Here is a 14,826-nt window from a genome sequence, read left to right on the forward strand (position 1 = left end):
GAGAGGTGGTGGTGGTGGTGGTGTTTGTGGTTGGAGGCACGGGAGAGGTGGTGGTGGTGTTTGTGGTTGGAGGCACGGGAGAGGTGGTGGTGGTGTTTGTGGTTGGAGGCACGGGAGAGGTGGTGGTGGTGGTGTTTGTGGTTGGAGGCACGGGAGAGGTGGTGGTGGTGTTTGTGGTTGGAGGCACGGGAGAGGTGGTGGTGGTGTTTGTGGTTGGAGGCACGGGAGAGGTGGTGGTGGTGGTGGTGTTTTTGGTTGGAGGCACGGGAGAGGTGGTGGTGGTGGTGGTGTTTGTGGTTGGAGGCACAGGAGTGGTGGTGGTGGTGTTTGTGGTTGGAGGCACGGGAGAGGTGGTGGTGTTTGTGGTTGGAGGCACGGGAGAGGTGGTGGTGGTGTTTGTGGTTGGAGGCAGGGGAGAGGTGGTGGTGGTGTTTGTGGTTGGAGGCACGGGAGAGGTGGTGGTGGTGTTTGTGGTTGGAGGCACGGGAGAGGAGGTGGTGTTTGTGGTTGGAGACACGGGAGAGGTGGTGGTGGTGTTTGTGGTTGGAGGCACGGGAGAGGTGGTGGTGGTGTTTGTGGTTGGAGGCACGGGAGAGGTGGTGGTGGTGTTTGTGGTTGGAGGCACGGGAGAGGAGGTGGTGTTTGTGGTTGGAGACACGGGAGAGGTGGTGGTGGTGTTTGTGGTTGGAGACACGGGAGAGGTGGTGGTGGTGTTTGTGGTTGGAGGCACGGGAGAGGTGGTGGTGGTGTTTGTGGTTGGAGGCACGGGAGAGGTGGTGGTGGTGTTTGTGGTTGGAGGCACGGGAGAGGTGGTGGTGGTGGTGTTTGTGGTTGGAGGCACGGGAGAGGTGGTGGTGGTGGTGTTTGTGGTTGGAGGCACGGGAGAGGTGGTGGTGGTGTTTGTGGTTGGAGGCACGGGAGAGGTGGTGGTGGTGTTTGTGGTTGGAGGCACGGGAGAGGTGGTGGTGGTGTTTGTGGTTGGAGGCACGGGAGAGGTGGTGGTGGTGTTTGTGGTTGGAGGCACGGGAGAGGTGGTGGTGGTGTTTGTGGTTTGAGGCACGGGAGAGGTGGTGGTGGTGGTGTTTGTGGTTGGAGGCACGGGAGAGGTGGTGGTGGTGTTTGTGGTTGGAGACACGGGAGAGGTGGTGGTGGTGTTTGTGGTTGGAGGCACAGGAGAGGTGGTGGTGGTGTTTGTGGTTGGAGGCACGGGAGAGGTGGTGGTGGTGTTTGTGGTTGGAGGCACGGGAGAGGTGGTGGTGGTGTTTTTGGTTGGAGGCACGGGAGAGGAGGTGGTGTTTGTGGTTGGAGACACGGGAGAGGTGGTGGTGGTGTTTGTGGTTGGAGGCACGGGAGAGGTGGTGGTGGTGGTGTTTGTGGTTGGAGGCACGGGAGAGGAGGTGGTGTTTGTGGTTGGAGACACGGGAGAGGTGGTGGTGGTGTTTGTGGTTGGAGGCACGGGAGAGGTGGTGGTGGTGTTTGTGGTTGGAGGCACGGGAGAGGTGGTGGTGGTGTTTGTGGTTGGAGGCACGGGAGAGGTGGAGGTGGTGTTTGTGGTTGGAGACACGGGAGAGGTGGTGGTGGTGTTTGTGGTTGGAGGCACGGGAGAGGTGGTGAGTGCCGGGTAAAGGGGGGCGGGGGGTGAGTTTATGAGGAGAATTAATAGGTGAGGAGGGTGAGTGAGTGAGTTAATGAGAATTAATAAGTGAGGAGGGTGAGTGAGTGAGTTAATGAGGATAATTAATAGGTGAGGAGGGTGAGTTAGTTAGTTAATGAGGAGAATTAATAGGTGAGGAGGGTGAGTGAGTTAATGAGGATAATTAATAGGTGAGGAGAGTGAGTGAGTTAATGAGGAGAATTAATAGGTGAGGAGGGTGAGTGAGTTAATGAGGAGAATTAATAGGTGAGGAGAGTGAGTGAGTTAATGAGGAGAATTAATAGGTGAGGAGAGTGAGTGAGTTAATGAGGAGAATTAATAGGTGAGGAGAGTGAGTGAGTTAATGAGGAGAATTAATAGGTGAGGAGAGTGAGTGAGTTAATGAGGAGAAATAATAGGTAAGGAGAGTGAGTGAGTTAATGAGGATAATTAATAGGTGAGGAGGGTGAGTGAGTTAATGAGGATAATTAATAGGTGAGTGAGTTAATGAGGATAATTAATAGGTGAGGAGAGTGAGTGAGTTAATGAGGATAATTAATAGGTGAGGAGAGTGAGTGAATTAATGAGGATAATTAATAGGTGAGTAGAGTGAGTGAGTTAATGAGGAGAATTAATAGGTGAGGAGAGTGAGTGAGTTAATGAGGAGAATTAATAGGTGAGGTGAGTGAGTGAGTTAATGAGGAGAATTAATAGGTGAGTAGAGTGAGTGAGTTAATGAGGATAATTAATAGGTGAGGAGAGTGAGTGAGTTAATGAGGAGAATTAATAGGTGAGGAGGGTGAGTGAGTTAATGAGGAGAATTAATAGGTGAGATGAGTGAGTAAGTTAATGAGGAAAATTAATAGGTGAGGAGAGTGAGTGAGTTAATGAGGATAATTAATAGGTGAGGAGAGTGAGTGAGTTAATGAGGAGAATTAATAGGTGAGGAGGGTGAGTGAGTTAATGAGGAGAATTAATAGGTGAGGAGGGTGAGTGAGTTAGTTAATGAGGATAATTAATAGGTGAGGAGAGTGAGTGAGTTAATGAGGAGAATTAATAGGTGAGGAGAGTGAGTTAGTTAGTTAATGAGGAGAATCAATAGGCGAGGAGAGTGAGTGAGTGAGTTAATGAGGAGAATTAATAGGTGAGGAGGGTGAGTGAGTTAATGAGGATAATTAATAGGTGAGGAGAGTGAGTGAGTTAATGAGGATAATTAATAAGTGAGGTGGGTGAGTGAGTTAATGAGGAAAATTAATAGGTGAGGAGAGTGAGTTAATGAGGAGAATTAATAGGTGAGGAGAGTGAGTGAGTTAATGAGAATTAATAGGTGAGTGAGTTAATGAGTAGAATTAATCGGTGAGGAGAGTGAGGGAGTTAATGAGGAGAATTAATAGGTGAGGAGAGTGAGTGAGTTAATGAGGATAATTAATAGGTGAGGAGGGTGAGTGAGTTAATGAGGAGAATTAATAGGTGAGGAGAGTGAGTGAGTTAATGAGGATAATTAATAGGTGAGGATAGTGAGTGAGTTAATGAGGAGAATTAATAGGTGAGGAGGGTGAGTGAGTTAATGAGGATAATTAATCGGTGAGGAGGGTGAGTGAGTTAATGAGGATAATTAATAGGTGAGGAGGGTGAGTGAGTGAATGAGGAGAATTAATAGGTGAGGAGGGTGAGTGAGTTAATGAGGATAATTAATCGGTGAGGAGGGTGAGTGAGTTAATGAGGATAATTAATAGGTGAGGAGAGTGAGTTAATGATAATTAATATGTGAGGAGGTGAGTGAGTTAATGAGGAGAATTAATAGGTGAGGAGAGTGAGTGAGTTAATGAGGAGAATTAATAGGTGAAGAGAGTGAGTGAGTTAATGAGGATAATTAATAGGTGAGGAGGTTGAGTGAGTTAGTAAATGAGGAGAATTAATAGGTGAGGAAGGTGAGTGAGCCAGAGGGTGATGGGCAGTGCACTAGAGGGAGATTGGGGGCTGAGTGAGTGGACGGTCAAGATCTCTACAGAGAGACGTGATAAGCGCTGGAAGCTCATTTGTGGCAAGTTTATGGTGCTTGCTTTATGTTAATTCTATGTATTCTTTGTTCGAATATACTGTTGCTTTAACAGAGATAATTTTAGTACAGATATTTTTCACGTTTTACCTGAAGGGGAAAAACCATGCACATACATGTGCACAAACCCCAGGCACATGTACAAACTTTCAATAATACACAATTGTATATATATGCAATGTGTGCATGTGAAGTATTGGAAAATGACGGCAGGAAACTCCTTGACGGGAACACACTTCTTTTATTAAATCTTGACTTGTAACAATACAACGCGTGGCCTCTCTTCTTCACAATGCGCTTCTCTTGACTCTGGATTCTGTGCTGCCGGCTCTCTGTGCCTCGTGTAGACTCCGCGCCTCGGCTACACTCCTCTCTCGCCTCGTGTAGACTCTGCGCCTCTGCTACACTCTCCACTCGCCTCGTGTAGACTTTGCATCTCTCTCTCTGGCTACACCGTATGCATACTCGGCTCGTGTAGACCTTCCTCTCTCGCTGGCTACACCGTATGCATACTCGGCTCGTGTAGACCGTTCTCTCTCGCTGGCTACACACTATACATTACTCAGCTCGTGTAGACCGTTCTCTCTCGCTGGCTACACACTATACATTACTCAGCTCGTGTAGACCGTTCTCTCTCGCTGGCTACACACTATACATTACTCAGCTCGTGTAGACCGTTCTCTCTCGCTGGCTACACACTATACCTTACTCTCCTCTACTCTCCATTACTCTCCTCTCCGGGCTCTATCTCTGCACCTTCGTCTTCATTCTTAGATGGTTCCACTTCTGCCCCTGCTCCTCTGTGCATCACCTTATATACCCCTTCTTCCCGGGAGACAGAGCGGATGCGGACCTCAACGTCGGCACCGCTCCTCAGTTACCCAATCCCCACGCGCTATCCCTACGATCCGGTTCCGCTCAGCGCGTGTTTCCACTCCCCGACCAATCACACCGCGCTGCTACCCGATCACTCCCTCTGGGCGCGTCACCGGCACACAGCCAATCAGCAGCACTACCCCCACCCGCGCACTGACGCCTGCTCCTCCCCGTCAGCGCGCGTCACCACACACACACCCGTACATACGCGCTGGCACACGACATATACACCCAGCGCGTATCACCACTACATCACCCCCTCCCACATAGCTCGCAGCCGGCCCGGCTGCTAACAACAACCAACCGCGACGATAAAACGACAACCAACAAAAAAAAAAACCCCGTAACCCCCCGAGTGTGCCCCGTAACATAACACAACAACAACAACAACAAGAATAACTATGTACAGATTGACAATGAACCCGAAAAGTCAACAATAACACGATACGAGCAAATTCGAAACGAACGCGCCCCACGTCCCTGCGACTACACGCATTGACGAGGCGCTCCAACTGCCCCGACTCCTCACGAGGCAGGTCATGCAAAGTAGCACGACCTGGCGCGAGTCCGTCTGGCTGGTCCATCGTATGGGGCGGGACACTGACGACCGTCCGGCGGTTCCGGCTGCTCCAGACGGCGCGGAACGGGCCTGAAAGGGCCGGCCCCGCCGCGGAGATCCGGCCGCCGGTGATCGGCAGCTGTCAGTTCCGAGACACCTGGGAGCAGATCAGGCGAAAATACGTGTGGATCAGGCAGAGACATTTCCCCCTCTGGGTCGCCGGTCACGTCACACGCCCGGCCATCACGACACAAGGGGAGGCCATATGGAGGCGAGAACGGTTTCAGTCGGGAGGGGTGAACGTACCACCGGCGCTTTCCCCACTTTATCTGAACGCACTGGGGCCGTGCAACGCGCACGACCTCCACGGGTCCCCTCCACGGTCTCAACAATTTAGGCGACGTAGCCAAGGGTGCCTGAGGGCAATGCAGCCAGGCCCTGTCACCTGGTTTCCATTCGTGCATGGACACCTTCCGTGCCCGCAACCGTTCATTAGCAATTTGGCGAGCCCGCGAATTAAGCCGCGCGGCCTCCCTCGCCTCTGTCAGCTTGTGAATATTAAACTTAATATGTTCTGCCAAATTAGAATTAGTTCGTGGAGCGGACAGGCCAAGTTGCGTTTCTATTGGCGGGTCAGCTTCCCGACCGTACATCAAATAGAATGGGGAAAACCCCGTAGCTGCATGGGGGGCCATTCTATACGCGGCAAGGACTCCCGGGACCTGCAGGTCCCAATCTACATGTGCCTCGCACACCTGCTGGCACAGCATGGAAGTCAAGGTTTTGTGGAGTCTCTCCACCATCCCGTCAGTCTGCGGGTGGTACGGGGAGGTACGCACCTTCTTGGTACCCAACAGATCGCACACCTCTTGCAACAATTTACTCGAAAATTTTTTACCTTGGTCGGTCAGCAGGCGTTCGGGAGCCCCCTTGTCCAGGACATAGCCCTGGACGAAGGCATCCGTCACAGCCGCTGCCGACTGGTTAGCGAGAGGCCACGCCATAGGCCATCGGGTAAAGTATTCGACCCCCACTAACAAATATTTATTCCCTCTCGGCGTGACTGGGAAGGGCCCCAAAATATCGAGTGCAACGAGCTCGTTGGTACGCGAGACCTGAATAGATTGCAGCGGTGGATTAGCTGCCACGGCCGGTGGTTTACGCCTGGCGCACTCAACGCACCCCTTCAGAATATGCACCACATCACTTCCCATTCCCGGCCAGTAATAGTCACGCTGAAGCAGGGCAAGCGTCTTGTTAACTCCCAAGTGCAAGAGGCGTTCGTGTGCCGCCAAGACAACCCTCCCCCTCACAGCGGAAGGCACCACGAGTGCGTTCCGCCGGGACAAACTGTCCCATTTCAATAACACGCCCCGCTCAAGTACATAGGAGCCGGTACGCTCCTGGTCCCCCTCGGGACCCCCAACCTTGCGGCGCAATGCTAGCAGCGAGCTGTCCGCCATCTGGAGGCGGCCCCATTCGCTGAGCGACAGCGAGAGCAGCGAGTCCCGACCCTGAGAGGCAGTGGAATCATCCCCGATCGGTGCGCCCGCTGTCGCAGCCAGTGCCCCCATCTCCCCCGCAAGCGTCGGTTTACAGCGCGCCGATCCCGACAAACACGCGCATTCATCACAAGGCAACAACCGCGACAAGCAATCGGCATTCGTGTGTCGCAACCCCCTACGGTACGTAGTCGTAAACTGATAGTCCTGGAGGACTTCCAACCAACGCGACAACTGGCCCGAGGGCTGGGCGACCCTCAATGAATACTGTAGCGCCGCGTGGTCCGTTCGGACTGTAAAGTGACGACCATAAAGATATGGCCTAAACTGCTGCACAAAAAAACAATGGCAAGCAGCTCGCGACGGGTGACACAGTAGCGCTGCTCCGCCGGAGACAACACCCTACTACCGTAGGCGACAACTCTTTCGACACCCCCAACGACTTGGGATAGCACCCCCCCAATGCCCGTGTTGCTAGCATCCGTGTCCAGCAAAAAGGGACTGGCAAAATCGGGATAACACAAGGGTGGGGCACCCACCAAGGCGTCCCGGAGGGAGCGAAACGCGGCCTCCTCCTCCGGTCCCCATTTGAACTTCACTCCCTTCGCCGTTAGAGCGTGCAAGGGTTTTGCAATAGTGGCGAAGTGCTCAACGAACCGCCGATAATAAGAAGCAAACCCGATGAAACTACGCACGTCGGAAACGGACGTAGGTGTCGGCCACGAACCGACACAATCCGTCTTCGCGGGATCGGTGGAGATCCCCGAAGAATCGACAATGTGACCCAAGTATCTAACGGACCTACGAAGGAGGTGACATTTGGCCGGTTTAAATTTCAACTTAGCCGATCGCATTCGCAAGAACACCCCTCTCAATCGCCGGAGGTGTTCCTCAAACGTTTTATTGAAAACAATGACATCGTCCATATAAATCAAGCATGTATCCCACTGCAAGCCCGACAAAACCAGCTCCATAAGTCGCTGAAACGTCGCTGGAGAGGAGTGAAGTCCCATGGGTAACCGGTTAAACTGGAACAGCCCCCCTGGAGTCCGAAATGCTGTCTTAGGTTTCGACTCTTCGTCGAGCGGCAACTGCCAAAACCCCGATAACAAATCAAGAGTCGAAAAATATCGCGCACCCGACAATGCATCGAGGGACTCATCCATCCTGGGGAGCGGATACGCGTCAGCCACAGAGATCTTATTCAGGCGACGGAAATCAACGCAGAATCGCAGGGACCCGTCCTGCTTCTTAACCAGCACAATAGGCGCTCCCCACGGGCTAGAGGAGGGCGAAATAATATCGGCTTCTAGCATATCGTTAACAGCCGACTGAACATGTTCCTTCTCCACGGGACTCAGTCGGAAGGGATTTAGCCTGACCGGCGCCGCATCGCCCGTTTCAATGTGATGGTGCAACAAATCCGTGCACCCAATGTCATACTTATGTTTACTGAATACATCAGAGAATTCAATGAGCAACTCGCGCAGCGCACCCAACTGCGCCGCCGACAAATCGTCCGAGGCGGCACATAACGAATGGACCCACTCAAGGTCTTCCCTTGGCTCAACGTTCCGCGCGGGGCTCGAGCCCACCTGCGCAACCAACCCATCATCCCCAGGGACCTGCGCCGCGTGAGCCAGCACGGTGCCCTGCGGAATGACAGCTGGTCGCGACCCCGCGTTCAAAACCATCACAAACGGATCCCTGTCAGCCCGCACCAAAGTGTGAGCCACCGATAAATCAAGACCCCCGACAGCCTTGTTAGAAGGACCCAAAAGCATACTCTGTCCCGAAGCCTCCCTCACCCATGGTTTCCGCAACCGGAGGGGAATCAACATCTGTGAACCCGGGGGCACTTGCACTGTCTGCGTCGCCACCGCTTGTATCGTAGCGCACGCCGTCCGAATGTCAGTAGGGCCCGTCAAAAATTAAATCCGGCGACCCGATGGCAGTTCAATGCATCGTTGATCGATAAGAATTTTAATGGGCATTTTAGCCAAAAAGTCAGTGCCCAAAAGACACGGAACTGCCAAAGAAGACGAAACGAAAACGGGTCCCGACAATTTGATATCTCCAATGCAAATGGACGCCCTAACCTGACTGATAATGCCCAACGATCCCCCATTAGCGGCGTAAAATGGCACATCCACTGGAAGCAGCGGACGACATTGGACCGGAAGAATATTATAAATGAGGTCCGATATAATAGTTGCCGATGCCCCCGTGTCCACTAACACCCTAATCTCAACCCCATCAATAGATCCCGTAACAACGGACGAACCCGCCGAAGCAGCCACAATTCTATGCCCCAATTCCGCCCATTCAATGTCTCCCTGGTCCCGGCCGAACCCCCCTCGCCGAACCGAATCCCCGAACCTTAACCGGCCCTCCTCCGCCGCAACGCGGCGTCCCATGTGTGCCGAATAAACAGGCCGAGCGTGTGAGGTGCCGCGACTTGCCGGGGATTGTAGAGATGACTTGGGCTCTCGGTCGTCGTCCAGCCGAGCTCCCATGGCGCGCTGCCGCGGAGCGCGGCACCCGGACGCCACGTGGCCCCGGAGGCCGCAGTTATAGCACGTGACGAGGGTCGGAGTAGATCTTGGTTGCTCCGACTTTCGGCCCGATCGCAGAGGCGACCGGGCCCCCGGCCTCCAGTCCCCTGGTCGTCCCGTGGCGAACGCCTCCTATCGTGGGCTGACGACTTGGGGTTCGGCGACCACCAAACCCGGGGCTGCGACGACAGCAGCGTTGCAACCAACGCCTTGCTTCCGTTGTAGGGCCTCGTGCGCTTGAATACTCGTGGCGACTCTCAAAGAAGAAATATCAATCTCGTCAGCTGTGTTGATAGGGACCCCCAGGTCCTGCGCCAACTTGAGCAGCTGCTCCAAAACCATCGCGTCTTGGCCCTCCTCGTCCATCTGAGGGAACGCAGCATCAGCAAGAGCCAGCAACGCCGTGCGATAGGCCAGCGCGGTCTCCGTGGCCGCTTTCCGTCTTGCGTAGAACTGATGGCGGCACGTAGAGGGAGGCCCGTAGACCCTGGCCAACAAACCCAGCGCATCCTTCAGCGTGGAGCGGTCCGACTTCCGTGCAGCCCTGAAGGCCGCGAGCGCATCGTCGTCCAGCATGGCGGGCAATGCCCGCAGCGCCGTAGCATCGGACCACGCTGACATCTCTTGATGCGCCAAAAACCTTCGCTGAAATTGGCCCCAGTCTCCGCCTTCCGCCTTGAAGGCTGACAACGTGGGCAGGCGCTGCTGAAAAATGAAGTCATCCGCCTCGTGGTTCCTCTCCGCCTGTCCGTCGGTGTCTAAGATGGCGGCTCCAGCAGCAGACGTAAGATGGCGGACCCCCTCGCGCGCTGATGACGTCGATGCGCGCGCTTGGGAACCCACCACCACGTGGCGCTCGCCGTTCCCGCCAAAAGTAGGCCCAGGCGCAATGGCGGGAATCCCCCATTCGTTTTGGCGGGAATCTGCGGGGCGACCTTGTAAAATGTCCCCCACCGTCCCCGCTCCTCCCGACGAGCTGATCTCCGCCAAGATGGACGCGGCGGCGAGCAGCAGCTCCGCCAGTCGGGAGTGCGCCTCACGAAGCCCGGCGTCTGTCCCCGGTCGCTCGGCCGGCGCCGTCGACGGACCCTGCAGCGTGGGCAAGTCCTCTTCCTCACCCCCCGCCACCAGCGGCCCCGAGTCGTCCAGGTCTTCCTCGCGGTCAATCCCGTGGGTCCTACGGGTCTTCCTCGTCTCCATACTTGGAAGCCCGTTTCACTTCTGACGCCAGATGAAGTATTGGAAAATGACGGCAGGAAACTCCTTGACGGGAACACACTTCTTTTATTAAATCTTGACTTGTAACAATACAACGCGTGGCCTCTCTTCTTCACAATGCGCTTCTCTTGACTCTGGATTCTGTGCTGCCGGCTCTCTGTGCCTCGTGTAGACTCCGCGCCTCGGCTACACTCCTCTCTCGCCTCGTGTAGACTCTGCGCCTCTGCTACACTCTCCACTCGCCTCGTGTAGACTTTGCATCTCTCTCTCTGGCTACACCGTATGCATACTCGGCTCGTGTAGACCTTCCTCTCTCGCTGGCTACACCGTATGCATACTCGGCTCGTGTAGACCGTTCTCTCTCGCTGGCTACACACTATACATTACTCAGCTCGTGTAGACCGTTCTCTCTCGCTGGCTACACACTATACATTACTCAGCTCGTGTAGACCGTTCTCTCTCGCTGGCTACACACTATACATTACTCAGCTCGTGTAGACCGTTCTCTCTCGCTGGCTCCTCTCTCACCTCGTGTAGACTCCGCGCCTCGGCTACACTCCTCTCTCGCCTCGTGTAGACTCTGCGCCTCTGCTACACTCTCCACTCGCCTCGTGTAGACTTTGCATCTCTCTCTCTGGCTACACCGTATGCATACTCGGCTCGTGTAGACCTTCCTCTCTCGCTGGCTACACCGTATGCATACTCGGCTCGTGTAGACCGTTCTCTCTCGCTGGCTACACACTATACATTACTCAGCTCGTGTAGACCGTTCTCTCTCGCTGGCTACACACTATACATTACTCAGCTCGTGTAGACCGTTCTCTCTCGCTGGCTACACACTATACATTACTCAGCTCGTGTAGACCGTTCTCTCTCGCTGGCTACACACTATACCTTACTCTCCTCTACTCTCCATTACTCTCCTCTCCGGGCTCTATCTCTGCACCTTCGTCTTCATTCTTAGATGGTTCCACTTCTGCCCCTGCTCCTCTGTGCATCACCTTATATACCCCTTCTTCCCGGGAGACGGAGCGGATGCGGACCTCAACGTCGGCACCGCTCCTCAGTTACCCAATCCCCACGCGCTATCCCTACGATCCGGTTCCGCTCAGCGCGTGTTTCCACTCCCCGACCAATCACACCGCGCTGCTACCCGATCACTCCCTCTGGGCGCGTCACCGGCACACAGCCAATCAGCAGCACTACCCCCACCCGCGCACTGACGCCTGCTCCTCCCCGTCAGCGCGCGTCACCACACACACACCCGTACATACGCGCTGGCACACGACATATACACCCAGCGCGTATCACCACTACACATGTATACAAATACACACTCTACATGTCTATGTTGTGGATGTGTTTGCGGATCAGTCATATCATGGCCAGCGCATTGTGACACTAACCACGATGCCCAAGTTAAATTTCCGCTCACGGATAACATCCGTCACGAATATCTGAAACGGTGCTGGTCCTCCCCTAGGTTGATCCAGACTTACTTGGTGCAGTGTATCAATGTTAGCACATGGGAGACACGCGGCCAAGCGTAGTGCTGGCCATCTTCATGCGTTGTTCCGGTCAACATAGGTGCATTGAGGACATCTCCTTATTTGTATTGTTGTGTACACACACACGTACATGGGGAATTTATATAGTGACACACGCGTAGAACATGTTAACAACTCTATTTCGTGTGTGAACACATGCACACATGAGGTATTTGACAATCGTGTACATGTGCACCAAATCACGACACGGAATATTAATACACAGCAGTAAACTGTACAAGCGAATTGTTACCCAATAGCAGTGAGGGCGCGGAAGTTAATTGGTTTCACTCACAAAGCAGGGTCCAGCCTAGAGCTCTGCATTTCCCAAAGTGTCGCGTTGATGGTGAAGCGGATAAAGAATGGCGAATTAAGCAGTCGGTGACTTATTTCTACGTTTACACATTCAGATTTAAAAATACTCCACATGTACCCTCCCCGAGCGAATGTAAGTAATTAGAATAAAACAAAAACAGCACTATTCTACTTTGCAGTCGCGAAAGTCTAATGTGACAAGTGTTGATAAAATCTCATCGGCGTCAAAAGTAAACATTCATGCATAAACACGTGTGTGAGTTCCAAAAAATAAACGGAAATAATCCTCCACAACTGAAAACAATTGCGTTGAGAAGAAGTGCGCACGGGAATATTTACGACAAGGCCTAAAGTTGCACGACTTGGGGTCTACAGCTGTACACGCTGCCACACAGTTGACACCAACTGAATTGTAATGTAAAGTCACGCGCGGTGGTTAAGGCCCCGTGACATTTACCTGCGATGCTTTGCGTGTGTTCGTGTACATGTGTGTGTGCATAAACGTGTGTGTGTGTAAACGTGTGTGTGTACATGTGTGTGTGCATGTGAGTCCGGCAAAACAACCCCCTACCTCCTCGCGGTGCCGGACAGGCAACTCTGTCGTGGACAGTGCTGTGGGGGGGAGGGCCAATTCCGATTGGCCCTCTCCCCTCATGGCGTCTGTGGCCACCACAGTGGCTAAACTGGGGCTCTGGACGGGTGCGAGGGGCTGGTAACCCCTCCACCTTCAATTAATATTAATTACCACGAAACCACGACTTAAACATAAATATGTAACTAATAAGCTTGTGCCGGGGGGACAGGCATCTATGACGTATCCTGGCCAAACCCCAATTGGCGGAGCCAGGAGATTGAATCTTTACCCTCGGGGCTCCTCCAGAAACAACGAAAAACCACTTCGCGTGGCCACGTGGAATGTTCGAACGCTCACTGCGGAGGAGAGGCTGCCACTCCTCTATCGGGAGCTGGACCGGTACCACCTGGATCTCTGTGGCATTCAGGAGGTCTGGTGGACCGGCTCTGGCTCCAGCCACCATGAGGGGTGGACAGTCCTCTACTCGGGGCAGGAGACTGTGAAACAACAGGGTGTGGCTCTTCTTTTGAACAAAATAATGAAGGGGGCGTGGGAGCGTGGCGGTGAGGTGTGGGAAGTTGTAAGCCCCAGGCTACTTTGGGCTCGCCTTCCCATCAACCGGAAGTGAGGAGTGGTGGTCGTGGTTACTTATGCCACCACCGAAGACGAACATCCGTGGAGGGATGCAGGCAAAGCCGATGAGATACATGCGTTCTATGACCTGTCACAGGTGCTGGCTAAAGTGGCCACTGGGATAGAGTCATCTTGTTGGGTGACTTCAATGCCCGAGTTGGTCATGATTCTGGCACCTGGTCTGGAGTGATTGGAGGGCATGGGCCATTTCAGCTCAATAACAACGGTAGGAGGCTGGTAGATTTTTGTGCAGCCCATGGGCTTGTAATTACCAACATGCTTTTCCGGCATCGGCGCATCCACACAACATCATGGATGCATGCCGGGTCCAAGCAAGAACATCTTCTGGACTACATAGTGACGGACCAGCTGATGCGAGCCCATGTTTTTAACACCAGGACCTACCATGGAGCTGATCTGCCCTCTGACCATCGACTAGTCATCTGTAAGAAGCGCCTGCCATTCTTCCACTCCGGTGGTGGGTGTACACCCAGGACCCCATTCCAACCTAAAGTGGCCTGGTCACGATTAGCTGATGAAAGTTGCAAGCGCTGCAAGGATGGGTGGTGGTTGCGGGTTGCTGTGGAGATGGAGTCTGCCTCAGTGGCCCACGATCACAAATCACTATTTAACTCCATCAAAAAAGTAACCTGCATCGCCACACCTATTACCATCAGGGGAAAAAACGGTGATCCAATCTCCGACCCCCAGGAACAGGTTTGCCGATTTGCTGAGCATTTCTGTGAAGTCCTGGGGGAGGGAGAATCACTCAGCCTGGAAAACATCGTGGCAAAAAGTGGGGATGACCCTGCTGAGGCTGTGGTGCCTCAAATATTGGAGGAGGAAGTCACCCCCTGTGAGTGGGTGGCTGAGGTGCCATCCGTTGAAGTACTGAAGGCGATCCAAAGTCTGAAACCAGGTAAGGCACCGGGCAGAGATGATCTCCCAAGCGAAATGCTGCGGGAGGGTGGCGTTTGTGCACAGACTGCCCTACATGACATCATAACAACAGTCTAGGCCACTGGACGGGTTCCGCAGGATTGGAAGGATGCCCTGGTGGTCCCCCTCTTTAAGAAGGGGGACCGCACAGACTGTAACAACTGCAGGGGCATCTCACTCCTCAGTGTGCTGGGAAAGGTCCTGGCAAGGATTATTCAACATCGCCTTGCTAGGCACGCTGAGGAGAAGCTTGCTGAACCCCAATGCGGTTTCAGGAAAGGGCGGTCTGGCACAGATGCCATATTTTGTGTCCATCTGCTACAGCAGAGGTGTAGGGAATTCGAACAAGACCTACATCGCTGCTTAATTGGCCTGGTCAAGGCCTATGATACCATCAGTAGGCCTGGGCTCTGGGT

General features: G+C 53.6%; 1 protein-coding gene across 2 annotated transcripts in view; it reads left to right on the forward strand.

Annotated features, from left to right (window-relative positions):
- Positions 1-14,826, forward strand: part of LOC144953613 (NACHT, LRR and PYD domains-containing protein 3-like) — a 274,124-nt gene that overhangs the window by 107,569 nt on the left and 151,729 nt on the right. The gene's annotated exons all lie outside the window — the stretch shown is intronic.

The sequence above is a fragment of the Lampetra fluviatilis genome, chromosome 79 (genome assembly GCF_964198595.1).
Source record: "Lampetra fluviatilis chromosome 79, kcLamFluv1.1, whole genome shotgun sequence".
Taxonomy (NCBI): domain Eukaryota; kingdom Metazoa; phylum Chordata; class Hyperoartia; order Petromyzontiformes; family Petromyzontidae; genus Lampetra; species Lampetra fluviatilis.